Source organism: Gordionus sp. m RMFG-2023, chromosome 4, assembly GCF_954871325.1.
Source record: "Gordionus sp. m RMFG-2023 chromosome 4, tfGorSpeb1-WG-v2, whole genome shotgun sequence".
In the NCBI taxonomy this organism is placed as follows: Eukaryota; Metazoa; Nematomorpha; class Gordioida; order Chordodea; family Parachordodidae; genus Gordionus; species Gordionus sp. m RMFG-2023.
In genome coordinates, this window is record NC_088778.1 from 9,588,806 (window position 1) to 9,605,907 (window position 17,102).

The window sequence follows — 17,102 nt, forward strand, 5'->3', positions numbered from 1 at the left end:
GAAATAAAGCTTTTGAAGACAAAAGGTTATGTAAACATTAAACATCATTATTTTAGAAAAATATTGTGTGAAATTTAAATTTTTTTTAAGAGAGGGAAATGTGCATAATATTTGCATATTTTAACCTCGGAGATTGAAAATAAATAAAAATAAATTAAATAAACGCTACTAATTAAATATTGAAACGCTAAAAATGTAAAACGCAAAAAATGTAAAACGCAAAAAATATAAAACGCTAAAAATATAAAACGCTAAAAATATAAAACGCTAAAAATATAAAACGCTAAAAATATAAAACGCATAAAACGCTAAAAGTATAAAACGCTATGATTAACTTAACACCTAAAAAATAATATAATAATCATTATGATTTATCATTCCTTATTCTGGATTTTATTCCTTATTCTGGATTTTATTCCTTATTCTGGATTTTATTCCTTATTCCATAAATTATCATTCCTTATTACATACTTTATTGTTCCGAAATTCAAAATTTTATTCGTGCATATTATTCATATATTTGATTTGATCAACTATTCCAAATTACATATTCCGAGTTATTCCAAATTCCAATATTCGACTGGATTAATTATGAAACATGATAATAACAATTTTGAGAAATGTGAACAACATACGATAAGGATATCAAGCCTAAAAAAACGTACAAACTCATGCAACTCTAATAAACGATTTTATCAAACCTACGTGATAGAATCAAGCCTACGAGAACATTTGAGACTTATGCGCTAGCCAAGATAAAACCGAGTACAATCGAAACGGGAAAAAACTTCTGGGACAACAAGCTCTCGATGACTGCTGAGAAGAAGCTTCGTTCTTTATAGAAGAGGGGGAATGTTGGTTGATCATATATTAATTTAAAGAATTAATCTTAAATTTGAATAGTTAATCTTATATTATAAATTGATGTGTTTGATATAATTTAACTATTCACAAAAACGTGATATTATATATTTTTCAATTAACTTTTTTTTATATATATATACTATGTTTTTAGACATGATATAATAATAAAATATTTAACAAATTTGTTTTAACCTTTATTTTTACCCTCCAAACGGTTTAGTATATGATTTGACTTTGTCATCCTTCTGTTAATTATTATCATTGTTTGTTATTACATATGTATGCGAAGATTATGAATAATTTTAGTATTATAAATAATTTAACCATATTTTCATATTTTTGCTACCAGCACAGCCACCCTTTTCCATATATGCGTTTAATTTCGGAAATAATTTTTTGCGCATACTATCAGCAGTTTCTATTAAACTTTTAGAAATTATCGTGGGATTTTAAATGATTTTTCTATATCAATATTTCAATATATTTAGCCAATTTTGGTAAAATATTTGCAACAATTAACAAAGCCTTCCCCATGAGTTGTATCAAATGATCTCAAATCACGTCCACAAACATGGTAAGCAGGGGAGTCGCTAACCTTTGCAATCTTAGGAGGCTCAACTGAAATTTTTTTTTTGGGGGGGGGGGGGGGTTCGCCCTTATACTCTCCAATTTGCCGGCCTTTGGTCCGCTTTTGCCCTATATTAATATATCATACTTTTTTAAAATTTGCTAACTCTGAATAATTATTCTGAATCTCATATTTTGTCATTTATTATATTATGCATGCAAATCTAGCTTATAAATAATTACAATACAAGATATTTCTAAATATAATATTTTTTAATACAAAATCTATTTTTTAATACAAAATCTATTTTTTAATACAAAATCTATTTATTACAGTAAAAAATATTTTAGATTGCTGATATAAAAAAATTTTGCGTCTAAGGATTTACAAGTGATAAAAAAGGTGTAAATTTATACATATGCCTCAATTGATAATGTTTTTAAAAATCACATAATACAATATAATTCTTAACAACTTACATTGGCAATAGCTCGTGAAACTAATAAAACTCTCTGTTAACATTCTAGACAATGTTTCATAGAATGGACTAATAATAAAAAACTTATAGGCCTAACCAAATTAACAATTCTTGAAGAAGAGAATATAAACGGCCAATCCAAATCATTAAACTATATGGTGGATAGAGCTTCCTCTTGATGACATGATGGAGGCTAGATAAGTATTCGAGAAAATTATTGTGAGATATTAAATTTATAAAAGATTATCTTCCATTTTAAATGATATATAAACGACTACACAGATTGTTTATCTAAAATATGCAATCATATGCTCTCAGCCGTTGTAGTAATAATCTTTTACATAGCCACACAAATAATAGATACTGGTTAATTTTCAATCATAGCCATGACATTAACGATGTTAACTCATATCAGAATTTATTATGTTATATAAATTGATAAAACAAAAACACTAAAAATTTAGAAGATATTATCAAATATATTGAAGCCTTAAGTTATTTACACGGCAGGGATGCCATATTATAAATAAAAAATTTTGTAACAATAAAATAAGAACCAGAGGGATATGATAAAAGCAATTAAGATTTTATATATTATTGTCGCACCACCTCTTGTTGGTTTATTATATCTTAAAATAATAGTAATTGTAAAAAATCAAAAATCTACTCGTATTAAAAATTTAACTCAAAACTGTTCTTCAAATAAAAAAAATAACTTTAGTAAAAACACGTAAAAAAAAAGAAGAAAAGTTATATAATTTATAACATCCTTTGTTGGATGAATAATAAGATGTTAAATAAACAGATTGCGTTAAATATGCAAATTATTACTTATATTTATTATAAAAAGCATTTATTAGTAAAATTTATTAAAATATTAACTGTAATATATTATATAACTGTCAAATACGTCTGTAAAAGTGGCATTTTACCTAATATTTTATAGCCAATTATATATAATAGAGTGTAATTAAAGTTTTATTTTGTTATAAATTTCGATGTAATGTCAAGAATAAGTCAATAATTTATTATTCGGATTATTCGAGTTTTGATGAAGATGAAATAAAAGATTCTTTTGTTTAAGTTACAAAATATATAATATTATAATCGCCTCTCTTTGTCACCGTTTATAATAGAGGATTATAAACTATATGTCTGCCAATGATGTCTACTTATTTTTTATTTATAAATAAATCTCTTAGGATTTGTACCTTGAAAATAATAATAGGAAGAGATATGAAAATTAAATTTTAAAATCAATGATTAGTGATTTTGAACTGGGCTATTTTCAATATTAAATTTGTTAATTTTTAATTAATATTTATTAAATTAGGGTTATATAATAATTTAAATAATAAAAGTCAATTAAGTCAACTGTTAATGCTAAATTAATATTTATTGAGTGATATTAATATTTTATTTTCAACACAGAATTTGATTGCAAGCTGATAATGAAAATATAATTTATATGTATTAATCCAATCTAATAATTAAAAGAGTATTCATTTAATAAAAATTTAGATAGTCTTATTAATTTTTAAATAATAAATCGAAATCTATATATTACTCAATAGAATTAATAAAGAAATTGTTCAGGGGGCAATTAAATTTTATTTTTAGTTCAAGGGGATATTAAGGAATCATTAAAAAAATTGTTTGCTTCAGGGGGCTCGAGCCCCTGCGCAGCCCCCCCCCCCCTCCACCCTAGCAACGCCACTGGGTTTGTACCTAGTGAATATTCTGTAAGGTAGAAGCTGATCATAGGATACTTTATCCTTAAAAAATATGTCTATTTTTTGTTTTCAAGATTTGAAATAACCTCAGAAGGATTTAATAGTAATAATGTTTGTAGATTTGTAAGTGTTGCCTGATGAATTTAAATTTTTTCATTCTTTTGAGTTATATAAGTATCCAAGAAGGGATTAAGGAAATATATTTTATAGTATTTTTTTATAAGCAATTTTATAAAAAGCACATTTTTTATAAAGTTTTATACGAAAGATTTAGAAATATAGCATAAATGTCTGCAATAAGTAGGCTTATTTACTTTAAATTAACTTTATAGCGAGATAAACTAAATAGGTCTTTCCTCTACAAAATTCTGAATATCGAAATAGATATAAAGGATATTAATTATTTTGAAAAGTCATTTTTTTAGACATGTTGAAATTTAGCACTTATGATATTTTGCATATTATAATTCAATCATTCATTTGAATATTCAGGATTTTTAAAAGTATTGAATGATTTTGATTTCTTACAAATTTTTATCATCATATATACGATCATCTAAATATAATTTAACTTTATATTACTCTCAAATTTTTTTTATTCCATAATTCATTGTGTATTGCCTGATGAAATGAAATATAATTTTATCTATAAGTTTTTAATATTTAGTAATAATTTCAAAGCCTATTTTTATTCAAATTAATGATCGTACACAATAACAATTAATTATGAGAAACAAAAATGTAATAAAATATTTTCTTACTATATTTTAGAGCTTGCTAAATATAAATTAATATAGATAAAATATTCAATTTATAAAATAATTCAATTGTACTTTACATTTTCCAATTTAGAGGTTGACACAAATTTTAAACAAAAACAATCCATCTTAACCCACTACTTTTTTTATAGTAAGCTACATGTAGTAGAGATCTACAAATAGCAAAATTTTTAAGCTTGGCCTGGTTTTAGTTGGCCTTTAAAATCCAGATATATATCTCATGGACAAATAACCCATAATGATGAGGATTTAGGTTTCCAGTTTTTCTTATAGCATTAAACATAAAATTGAAAAATAAATCATAAATAATCTTAGTAGCAGGTCATTTAATCATTAAAATATAAGTAAGGGTGTACCAATACCACTTTTTGGAGGCCTATCTGATCTGATATTCCAGATATTAAAGATATTGGCCGATTACAGATCCGATATCATATTTAGTTTTGTATTCTGTAAAGATACCAATTGTTTTAATTAATATACTTTTTATTAGTATAACATCTATAATTTTACTATACCATAACATATGTCATTTAAATATATTATAATGATCAGTTATAGTTTATATTCAATTCAGTTATAATTCTAAAAGTATATAAAATATTTTTATTGATAAATCACTTATTTATATAATAAATAATAACATTAATCTATTTACATAATTAGTAATAAACAAATATATTATGAAATTTGAAATAAATATTTAAAATTAATATATGGAAGATTTCTTTTTAGAAATACCAAAATTTTTGATTTATCAGAGATCAGTCTGCAGTGATGGTGACTGTCAATATTACTAGCATCACTAAAAACAGATATGAAGAGATTATTGCACACTATTTTAAACAGAATGCGAAAAAAATAATTATATGCAGAATGTTAATTAACTAATTATTACTATTAAAATAATTAAACATAAAATGGATTTCGATTTTATTTACAAATATAAATGGTTTTTTAGTTATAACTTTTTTTAAAAATTTTATAAAATTTTATTTATGTTAAAAGCACCATTTTTTATCGGATCGGAAAATTTTATAATATTTGCTGATAACCGATATTTTAAAATGGGTGAAATATAAGCCCGATCCGATCCGATATAAAATATCGGCACATCCCTAATTATAAGAAAAATAAAATATATTATTTAAACAAATTAGGCTTTAAAATAAAAATTTTATTCATTTCTATTAAGCATTAGGCTTATCACTTTTTTCATGCCTGGCCTGATTTGTTAATTTTTCTGCTTGGCTCATATAAGTATTTCAAACATTATTTGGCCTAGCCCATGGACCCTGTACTGGATACCCCCGGGCTTGACATTGTAGATCTCTAATATATAGAATATTAAAACTATTAGAGGTTTTTCTAATATTTTAATAGAATTTTTAAAAATAATATTTAATCATTTTTTTATATTAAAAATAATATTTAATCATTTTTATATTAAAAATAATATTTAATCATTTTTTTATATTAAAAATAATATTTAATCATTTTTTTATATTAAATGCTACATAATATAATTTTTTTATTATATATTTTATATTTAAGTTATTTTATATATCACCAAGTCAAAATAATTTGAAGAAAATCATTTAACATTTATTTGCTGCTCTCATTTTGAATTCCCCTTTGAAACAATTGATATTAAAATTCCAAAATTATTTAGAATGATGAAATTTTAAAAATTATAGTTGGCCAAGTTGTAAAATATTTTAAAATCCAGGCTGGGCCTAAAGATTCGAACTTTGCAGGTCTCTTTGCTAAATGATATGAAAAATTTTGTGTTTTATTTATAGAGATTTTTGTGTAAATAATTTTTTTAAGATTTTACAAAAATTGGTTAGAATAGAATTATATAAAAATGTAATGTATATTCATTGTTATATTATTTCATGCTGGGCAATACAACAAAAAGAATATTCATCTAAAGCAAAAAATATTATATTAATCATAAATTTAGTCTGTGCAAATTGTAGATAATGCCATTGTAATATAATACTTAAGTTTAATTGGCAAGAGACCACCTCATTGAGATTTATCATTTAAATATGATTTAATTTATAAATTAATAATTGTCAGAGACCTGCAGGACCAGCTGGACTGAGCCTTATTTAAAATATACCCGGGCCGGCTTGAAATTTTTTTTTTAAAAAAAATGGGCCAGGTCATATATTTTAAAACCAAATATTTGAAATCGCCATTATTAGCTATAAAAATCAAAAATAAATAATGACGAAACTTCTATAGAAGAAAAATAATAATAACGATCTTTGCTCATTTTACCGATTATCAATTGGAATTCAGATGGAGAAAAAAGAATTTCACACTAATATACGAAAAGGTCAAATCCAGGGCTATAATTTACTTAGAGATATTCAGCCTAAAGTGAAAGGCCTATGAGATAATTACAATTTTTTAAAAAATATTTTTGACCCCCTGCCGGTCCAATTTCTCAAACATTCACTCCTGTGATGGTTTCCTTTTTTTAATATAAAAAAAATATTTTTTTAAATAATTTTTAATAGGGGTGTACCGATATTACTTTTTAAAGGCCGATCCTATCCGATATTCCTGATATTAAATTGATATCGGCCGATTACCGATCCGATATCATATCTGATTTGTATTCTGTAAAGATACCAATGTTTTTAATTTTTAATATACTTTTTATTAGTATAACATCTATAATTTAACTATAACATAACTTATGTCATTTAAATATATTATAATGTCAGTTATAGTTTATAATTCAATTTCAATTGCAATTCTAAAAGTATATAAAATATTTTTATTGTTAAATCACTTTTATATAATAAGTATAATATTTAACATTAATATATCGAAGATTTCTTTTTAGAAATACCAAAATTTCCATTTTATCAGAGGTCACCTGCGGCGATGGTAACTGTCTATATCACCACCTTCTAAAAACAGATTCTGAAGAGATTATCGCCCATAAACAGAATGCGCAAAAAAATAACAATATGGCAAAATTTAATTAATTAATTATTATTATTAAAAAAAATAAACATAAAAATGGATTTCGATTTTATATATAAAAATAAATGATTTTAGATATAACTTTTTTTTAAATTTTATAATATTTTATTTTTGTTAAAACGACATTTTATATCAGATCGGAGAGTATAATATTGGCCGATAACCGATATTTTAAAATGAGTGAAATATCGGCCCGATACATCCCTAATTTTTAATATTATTTGTTTTTTTTAAATATTTTATTTTTATATAATTTTTATAGTATCTTATTCTTATATTAAATTGAAATCATTTTTTAAATTTAATAAATATAATGCTTTTTTTTCTTTTGGTTTAAAATAAATATTATCGAGGGCTCACTGCTTCTATAGCTTGGAGAGGTTTATAATAGAGGTCTGGGGGTTACGTCTGCCGGGTAAAAAATTTTTCGAAAATGGGCAGGTGGGCGGGTTAAAAAACTTTTTGAAACTGCGGGTGGGTGGGCGGGTTAAGGAAATTAAAATTTTTGTTCAAAAAAAAACTAAAGAAAAATCATAATTAATTAAATGATCAATAATAATTTCTTTTTTATTGTACCAATCGTTTTTTTTAAGTGAAAAACACTTTACTAGTTTCACATCTTTATCTAATTGTTCCTACCATATATAATCGTTTCATTGATTTAATACCCGGATGTCCTGTATGCAACATTAAAACTCTTTTTTGAAGTGAGTACGGAATGATTAATCTGCCATTCCAAAATAAAATACCGTCATCATTTTCTATTTCATCTATTCTTGTTCTAAAAGCTTGTAATTCTGGTGCTTGATTTTGTATATTTGTACCATTTATTAATCTTTTTGTTGGCTTTCGTTTCCTGGTTGGATATCGGGGTTAAATTCCTTCTTGACTTGGTTCCATTGTTTCTACATTTTATCATCTCCTAGCTTTATATTATCATTTGTTTTTATTGATTCGGTTTCAACTGGTTCTTCCCTTATTCGTAGTTTGTCGGCATGTTTTCCTACGATTTTTTCTTTTTCTTCTTCCTTTTCCTGGTTGTGATGGCGGGTTCCTTTGGTATACGGCAACATTAGGTATATCTCTGCATTGTTTTTGACATCCACTAAGTTGTTTACTAGTTTTTCGACCCACCATATATAATGCCTCGTATTGGATTATCATTGATGTAACACCTGGATGTCCCTATGCAATATATGTAAAACTCTTTTTTGAAGTGAGTACGGAATGATTAATCTGCCATTCCAAGATAAAATACCGTCATCATTTTCTATTCCATCTATTCTTGTTCTAAAACCTTGTAATTCTGACTTGATTTTGTATATTTGAACCATTTATTAATTTTTTACTTTTCTTAAAATGAGATCTTTTGCGGTTTCCTCTCTGATAAAGTTAATGTGTCATAATTAAGATTTCTTATATATTTTATTGTTTTATTTTCTCTTGTTATTCACGATAAAGCATCTGCAAATATATTATTAGCACCATTCTTGTTCATATTATCATAATCATATTCAGATAATTTATAAGCCCAACGTAATAATCTTTGGTTTTTTAATGAGCTTAAATCTCTAAAATTACCATATATCTTTATTAAAGGTTTGTGGTCTGTTCGCATTTTAAATTTTCGTCCATACAAATAATTATGAAATTTTTCTACGCCGTTTATTATTGCTTTTGCTTCTTTGTCTATTGTAGAATAATTCTTTTCAGCGTCTTTTAAAGTTCTTGAGATGTAAGCTATTGGAAATTTGTTACCATTATCATATTTTTGCAACAGCTCCAAATCTTTGGTTAGATACATCTGTTTATAATATTAACTCAAGGTCCGGTTTATAAAACTGTATAGTATTTTGTTCTGTTACTATTCCGAATAGCATGAAAACGATTACAAAAATAGCAAGGTATTTTATTTTGGAATGGCAGATTAATCATTCCTTATTTACTTCAAAAAAGAGTTTTACATATATTGCATACCGGGCATCCGGATCTCACTTGAGGAAGTAGATACACATCAAACGGTTATCCTACTTTGGTGGAAACTTGAAGAAAAAGATTTGCCAAAGCTATCAAGATTACCAAAAAAAAATCGATAATATGCCTGCAACTAGTTCTTTTTCTGAACGAGGATTTGGCATTGCTGAAAGGTTTTTAGAGCAAAGAAGAACGTGTTTGAATCCAGAAAACGTCGATTCATTATTATTTTTGCATTATAATTACATATAATATCAATTTTATATTTATATTTTTTTTATAAATATTCTATTTGATCAAATAAATTGTCCATAATTTAAATTGATTATTATTTTTATTAAATTAATTTCCTAAATTATAAACTTTTTATAGAAGTGTAATGCTGAAATATTTTTATTAGATGCTTAAAATATTGAAAGAATGGCCATAATTAAATTTTATAAGCGAGCTTGGGTTAAATTTTTTTATAAATAATGGGCGGGCGGGTAAAAAATTTTAGACTAATGGGCGGGCCGGTAAGGAATTTTAGACAAATGGGGGGGGGCGAGTATGTATTTTTTTGAAAATTATAGGCGGGCTTGGCAAGCGGGTTAAATTTTTTTTAAACGGGTGGATCTCTAGTTTAGAATGCCTTGATATTGACTTTGTTCGAGCTAGGTAGATAATACTGAAAAACCCTAAAATACTCCCCATACCCTCTCTCCTCCCATCATATACTTTTTACTCCCACCTCCCGTAGAAGTCTATCCCTACCCTCCTGAAAGTTATATATGTAGAGATCACCATGAGGTCTCTGATTTTTATAGAATATAAATATAATATTTTGAAAGCCATTTTATGATTTTCTTTAGGTTAGACAAAGCACTTGATATTATAAAATTGGAAATTTTATTTTAATCACTTATATATTTAACACATTATACACGGCACACGACAAATATCTAATCTCAAAAATGAAATTTCAAATAACCTTACAAATACATTACCTCCCTCCACTTCCGCCTTTTTTTTCAAACACTTTCCTATTTCATTAAAATGAATTTTTTATTTTAAAACAACAAAGGCCATAAAAATATATAGGCATCGAACATTAAGAAAAAACTAAGTAGTATAATAATTTATATATTATAAATTTAAATTAAATTTTATTAGTATTTATATAAAAATATTATATTCGGTTTCTATTGAATTTCGTATAACCAATCATATTTTTAATACGCAGGGTGAATTTTTTTGTAGTTTCAACTACTCCAAAAAATTATATTGGATCTCCTGTTCCCCAGCTATTTCTATACATGCTCTTTACCTGATTGAAACCTAATAGTCTATTTTGGCAATCCCTACATTTTTAGCCAGCTACAAAAACGTCTAAACTGAGCCTAATTTTTAGCCGAATACTCATTTCGCCTCAGGATTTTTTTGAAAAGATAGCTAAACTTAAGGAAAGCGGGAAAATTAACTCGAGCCTCAATGTTCAGCCTATTTTCTTCAGCACGCGAATTTATATTTAAGCCCCGATTGCCCAAATTTAGGGATGTGTCTATCGACAATTTTTCACCTATCTGATCCGGAATTTTCTGATATTATTAAAAAACAGATCCGATACTAATCTGATGCTAATCCGATAATTATATTGATTTTTATTTACCATCTATCTTTGAGCAAGATTTTCGCCACTATATTATTAGCTAAGCCTCGAAATTTCGCCAAAGAAGTCCAAACCTTTCGCATCTGGTAAAATAAATAAGTTTGATTTACTTTTGGCCAAAATCTTGAGTTAACGTTTTTAAAAATTGGCTAGAGTCTTTAACAACACTAGCTGGGTAGATATTTATAATCATTTTCTTATTGCAGATAATATAGCAAAAATTAGTGTAAAATTTTTAAATATTACAACAAATAAATTGTATTTTAGTTCCTTTCATTAATTTATTATTATTAAATTATTTATAAAATAAAAACAAATTATATGGTCATATATACAATTATAAAATAACCAAAAAAATAAATAAAGATATCGAATCGGATAGATTTTGTAAAAATATCGGCCCAGTTCGATATTTTTTTGAATCGATCCGATATATAATATCGGCACAACCCAACTCAAATTATATACAAATTAATTAGTTGAATTTTTTTAATATTTATTCTTCTAACAAATCTCAATAAGTGTTTATTTTTTTGAATGTTGAAAATATGAAATTACTGGACAATTTTATTAAAAATAAACGGGAACAGCAATTTTTTATATAATTTTAAAGGAAGTGTTACACATAACAAAAAAGCTTTTTAAGGTTTATGCTCTTCAACAATTTTCATATTTTTTAAATGATTTTTAGACTCGACTCATCATACTCAGCACGCTTAAATTTAATTATCGCCCAATAGATTTTATTGTACATTCGAATAATAAAAGCCTAACCTATCGCCATTGTTTGATAATCTATTTTGAACATTTTTTTCATTTATCTATTAAATTATCGTTTGGGGGGGGGGGGGTAATAATTTTAAATTTCAGGCTCCTATCATGTTTATTATTATTATATCAAATATTATATAGTAAAGGACATCGAAAACAATATGCTCGTAAATATTTTATTACTAAAACTTATGGTCTCTCAATATGAATTTACAGTTCTATCGCTTGATTTTTTTCGAAAGTTCATAATTATAGAGATATTTTTTAACAATATTTTAAAAAAGGCATTGTATGAATTTGAGACATATATTTTAGACTAGCTAAAATTAAATTAAAAATTTGTACTAACCCTGGCCTTTGACTCTCCTTGTTCTGCATATTTAATATATCCTATCAGAGATCTGCAAGGGCATGCCATACCCGTTAGGATTTTTGAACAAGTGGCCCAGCTCAATTCATACCGCTTTTTAGATATTTACCCTACCCCTCCATTTTTACTAATTTCCCTGCCCATTGATATTTTGAAAATATTCTGGCCCGAACCATTTGTTTTTTAAACGAATTTTCCGGCCAGCACATTTTTAATGTTTATCTATATCTAATTACCCTCAATGTCTTTTAAGGCTTTTTTATTAACTAGATGGCTATCTATTTCTATAAAAACCGTTTTATAAATCAATTGTGTTTTGAATTTCATATCTATATTATCATAATAACTTTTTAATTTTTTGTTATTTATTTTATTTATAGATTTAGTATTTTAATTAGATAGCTTTTTAGAATATAAAGTTATAATCATATTGTAATTTAATTTCAAATAGTAGTAATCTTTAAAATCCAAAAAATATATCAAAATTTTTATGGTTCAGGTTGCCTATTAGAATTTAGAGAAAAATAAGAGATCAGACAGCCCAATTTTTTATATATTTGTCGGGTCCGGCCCTTATTTTTTATGTTCAAATTGCCCGGTCCATCTAACCAGTTTAATTTTGCCCGGCCCGCAGACCAGGCCTTAGGCCGGTCTTTACAGATTTTTATATCCCATTGTGATTTGCTTTAATATTCGTTTGCAAGGTATACATTTCTTTTTTAAAGTTTATTTTATTAAATATAAATTTGTTTTAATTAGATATATTATTTATTATATAAACTTTTTCAAACTCTTAATCTAGATTTTAACCCCCCCCCCTCTCCACTACCTCTCCCAATTCACGTTGTGTTTTATTAATTAAAAAATCTTTTAACAACTTTTTTTTAATTTAAGATTTTATACTGAAAATCCTACCTACGAAAACTACTAAAACATACAATATTAATATATATTTTAAAATTTTTATTTAATGTATATAAAGATAAACCTTACGAAAAAGTGTGCTTTTATTTCTCCAATTTATCTGTTTTGTTAATTTAAGATTGGATTCATTAATATATATATATTATTATTTTTTAATTATGTTGGTTTTTTTGGTTATTCCACTACTCTTTTATATTATGATTATGAAAGAAAATTTTTTTATCCTCTCCCGCATTGGTGAAAAATTACTTATATTTTTAAAATATAAATTTGTTGAAAACTTTATTTTTAAAACTGGCCAAGCCATATGTGCTATTAATTAACTTTTTTTCAATTTTTTTATTTTTTCTTTCGTGCCATAATTTATTGTGCAATGGATTTTTTTTTAAAAAAAGGAGCTGGCAATTTTTACGTTATGTGGGTCTACGAGTTATATATTAATCAAATATTATAATTCTAAGATACCATTATTCATCAAATATTTGATTTGAGTCCTATATTAAATCCAAAATGCAAAATATAAGCGAAAAATGACTGTCTAATTTGACATAAACCTATATTACCAAGACCAAGTAAAGATCCAACAAATGGTGTGCTTTTAAAAATCCAGGCCGAACTTAAAAATAAATTTCAAACCTAGATGGAACTAATTTTTTAAAAATAAATTTAAATGATATCAATTAATTAAAGCGAAATTGAAAATCATATACTATAAACGAAATATTTAACATACATTTGTTGTTTATATTTTCAATTTTTCCCTGAAACAATTTACAAAATAAAGCCAAAATGAAATCTTATAAATCAAAGCCAGGTAAAAAATTAAAAAAATCCTGGCCAAATTTTTTACTAAAAACCAGTCCAGGTTTGAAAATAAAAAAAATTAAAATAAAATACATAATTTCATTATTTAAATCTTATTGCCAAATGATAGGTATTCTTCTCTTTTTAGAAAGGGAACAAATGCTTATGTTTTAAATTCCATCAGGTTAATTTAACTCCTCCCGAAGAACATTACGCAAACCATATTTGGTTTGAATATGATGAACATAATAATTTTCTCTACCCCAAATAGAGGTTTGATTAAATGTTGGGTTGGTTGTTAACAGAATTATTAGTTCAGTTTCAAATTAAATCTCTTGAAAAGATATTAAAAATAGATTTATATTTTTTTCTTCCTTTTAGGTCAATTTAACTTATATTTAAGTTTCTTTTAAGGTATGAAAAAATATTTTTTTACTAAAAATAATATCTTGTTAAATTTTAAAGCAACATTATATCAATTTCTTACTTTTTTAAAAGTACTAATGACTCGGTCGAATACCATACTCACTTCTTTTAAAAATGTGGTTAAAAAAAATAAGGGATATTTACACACATGGATTTTATGTTATTTTTAATTAGAGCCTGAAATTTTTTTTTTCGAGAAAGTTAGATTTTTTATTACTTTTACCAAATGCCAAAATCTTTTATAAGTAGATCTTTGCAATCTTCATGCGCTAAAAAATCTTATATATGAAATCAAAAATTAAAAAAAAAATTTCAATTAAGATTTTTTTCAAACTGTTTATAACCCCTAGTCTCAAATCCATGTTTTCAGTTAAAAGCAGATCAAATGAATTTTCTTTTCTCCACACCTAATATTGCTTATTTTGAATTCAACAATTTTCTAATTTATTTTACCATAAAATCAAAGACCTGCAGAAGTACCTTTTGTAGGCCCAACCGGATTTTTTTAAAAAAGTTTCTCGGCCCGGCCCGTGTTTTATATTTTCAGCCCTGATTTTTTTAAAATATAATATGTTATGTTTATTTTTAATTTTTATAGATAATAATGACGATTTAAAATATTTGGTTCTAAAATATACTGCCCGGCCCAGGTATTTAAAAAGATTTTTTAGGCCTGGCCCTGCAGGTCTCTGAAAGATACCTAAACATTGAGATGGACTATAGTTAATTTTATATTTATCAGAGACCTGTATAGGTCGAAATTTTAGGCTTGACCAGCTCAAATTTAAAAAATTTTCTTTTCAAGTTCATACCGGCTCGGATTTTCATTTATTTACAAGCCCAGACCATACCGTGAATTTTTTTAGCCCTGCCAAGAATTTTAATTCGTTATTTTTGAATAATTTTGCAGATTTGTTTCGTAAGATGCGCGAGTTTTTAAAATTTACCCCAGAATTTTAAAATTTTAATTATTTTTCGACTAAAGCTAGGTTCCGGGTCGTTCCTGTAGGTCTCTGATACTTTAAAATGGGCGTTATCATTATCAAACCGAACTTAATGTGTTTCCAATATGAATATCAATGTTTGAACATGTATAGATGGTATGCGTTCTAACAACATTAGGATACTTTAATGTGGCTTTCGCCTTAGATTTTAATGTTGGGTTTGACAAAATTTTTTTAAAAAAAACATAATTTATCATTCATAGTGGGCTAGGATATATTTATTATGAAATTTGACATGACATGGATTTTAATGCCTAAAGGTGTTACTATATTTTTTTAAACACATTAATATTATTTTAATAGTAAAATATATAATCTATTGACATTTATCACGTTTATTTCCTATGTAAAAATTTTTGCTTTGTGGGAGAAATTTTTATATAGAGGGTTATGCCTCCCTCCATACCCTGTTCTAGTTTTCGGCCCACTTTTGCCTAGCTTTCGGCCATTTTTATTTATATGCTTATTTCATCTAAAATTGATAAAAAGAAAAATATTTTAAAAAATAATCTATAAATCGTATATTATGTAAATTAGTTGTTTTTTAAAATCTATAACGATGAATTGATTAATAAAATTATAAAACCTAGTAAGACTAAACTTACTGATCGACTTTCATTTTTATTGGTAAACCGGAAGCAAGATAATACAACAAATTGGTTATTAATTTTAATTTTTTTTTATTTTATTTATATTTTAAAAGAAATTTTTTTGGAATAAAAATATGGAAGATTTTATGGTTGAATTGTGGAAAATTTCTCTAATCTCCCACTCCATGTGGGAGCCCACCCTGTCATATGTGATTATATAGATAGGTAAGGCCCAAAACCAAGAGGGTGGTCCCCTTATCGCATATTTGCCTGTTTTCATAAATATCATTTTAAGCTAATAAAAAATTCCCAACACCCTCAGCCTCCTCTCTCCGAAAAATATATACAATAAAGAAGAACTTGAAAGAAAAATTAGTAAATAAGAGCTAATAACTTTTTTAAATAACATCTATAATTCGAAATTGTTAGAAGAAAATAAATGAAAAACCGCAAAGTTATTTTTACAAAAATATAATATGAAAGGCCTACAATTAAAGACCTTCAGTAAAATTTATGACAGAAAACCCCACCTAATAGTCCTTTCCTATAGAAAAATCCTGGGTACACCTGCCTATGAAATAGATACCATGATTACTTTTTTTAACCCATCATATACTTCATTACATATTTGCAGGATTACATTATACATTATAGATCTGTAAATATAAAATAGACCTAAAAATTATATAAACCAAAAAGCATATTTATATATTTATTAAATTAATTCCTTATTTTTATTTCAATTATACATTTTAACAATTAAACACTATACCAATACTATTTAAAAAAACTATATATTTTTTTTTCCTTTTTAGCTTTCACCTTTTCAGGTGGTAAGCTCCTTCCTTTCTCCACTTAATTACTCATGCTATCTATTTTTATCTAATTTGTATTTCTGATCGATTCTATTTGGATCTCCCACCGGAGTATCGCTATCAAGGTCAAAGTATCTAGTATCTTGATCTCGCACCTAAGTATTTATATCGAGAGATATCCCACCGGAGTATTCCGACAGAAGTATCAAATCGATAGATATTCCACCGGAGTATTCTTATCGATTCCATTTCTCTCACCGGAGTATCGATCCCGATGGATCTCCCACCGGAGTATCGTTATCAAGTCCATTGTATATTGATGAACGCCCCCCAAGGTCACTATTATCC

The 17,102-nt window shown here is 26.0% G+C and overlaps 1 protein-coding gene across 5 annotated transcripts in view; it reads left to right on the forward strand.

Annotated features, from left to right (window-relative positions):
• Positions 1-4,096: 4,096 nt before the first annotated feature.
• The window catches only part of LOC135928402 (putative uncharacterized protein DDB_G0282133), a 39,806-nt gene continuing 26,800 nt past the window's right edge, over positions 4,097-17,102 (forward strand). For 4 of the 5 annotated variants that reach the window (XM_065464858.1, XM_065464860.1, XM_065464861.1 and 1 more), the window contains exon 1: positions 4,097-4,146. The gene's annotated coding sequence lies outside the window, so the exon portion shown is untranslated. The remainder of the gene's footprint in view (positions 4,147-17,102) is intronic. The other variant, XM_065464859.1, reaches the window with a different exon arrangement.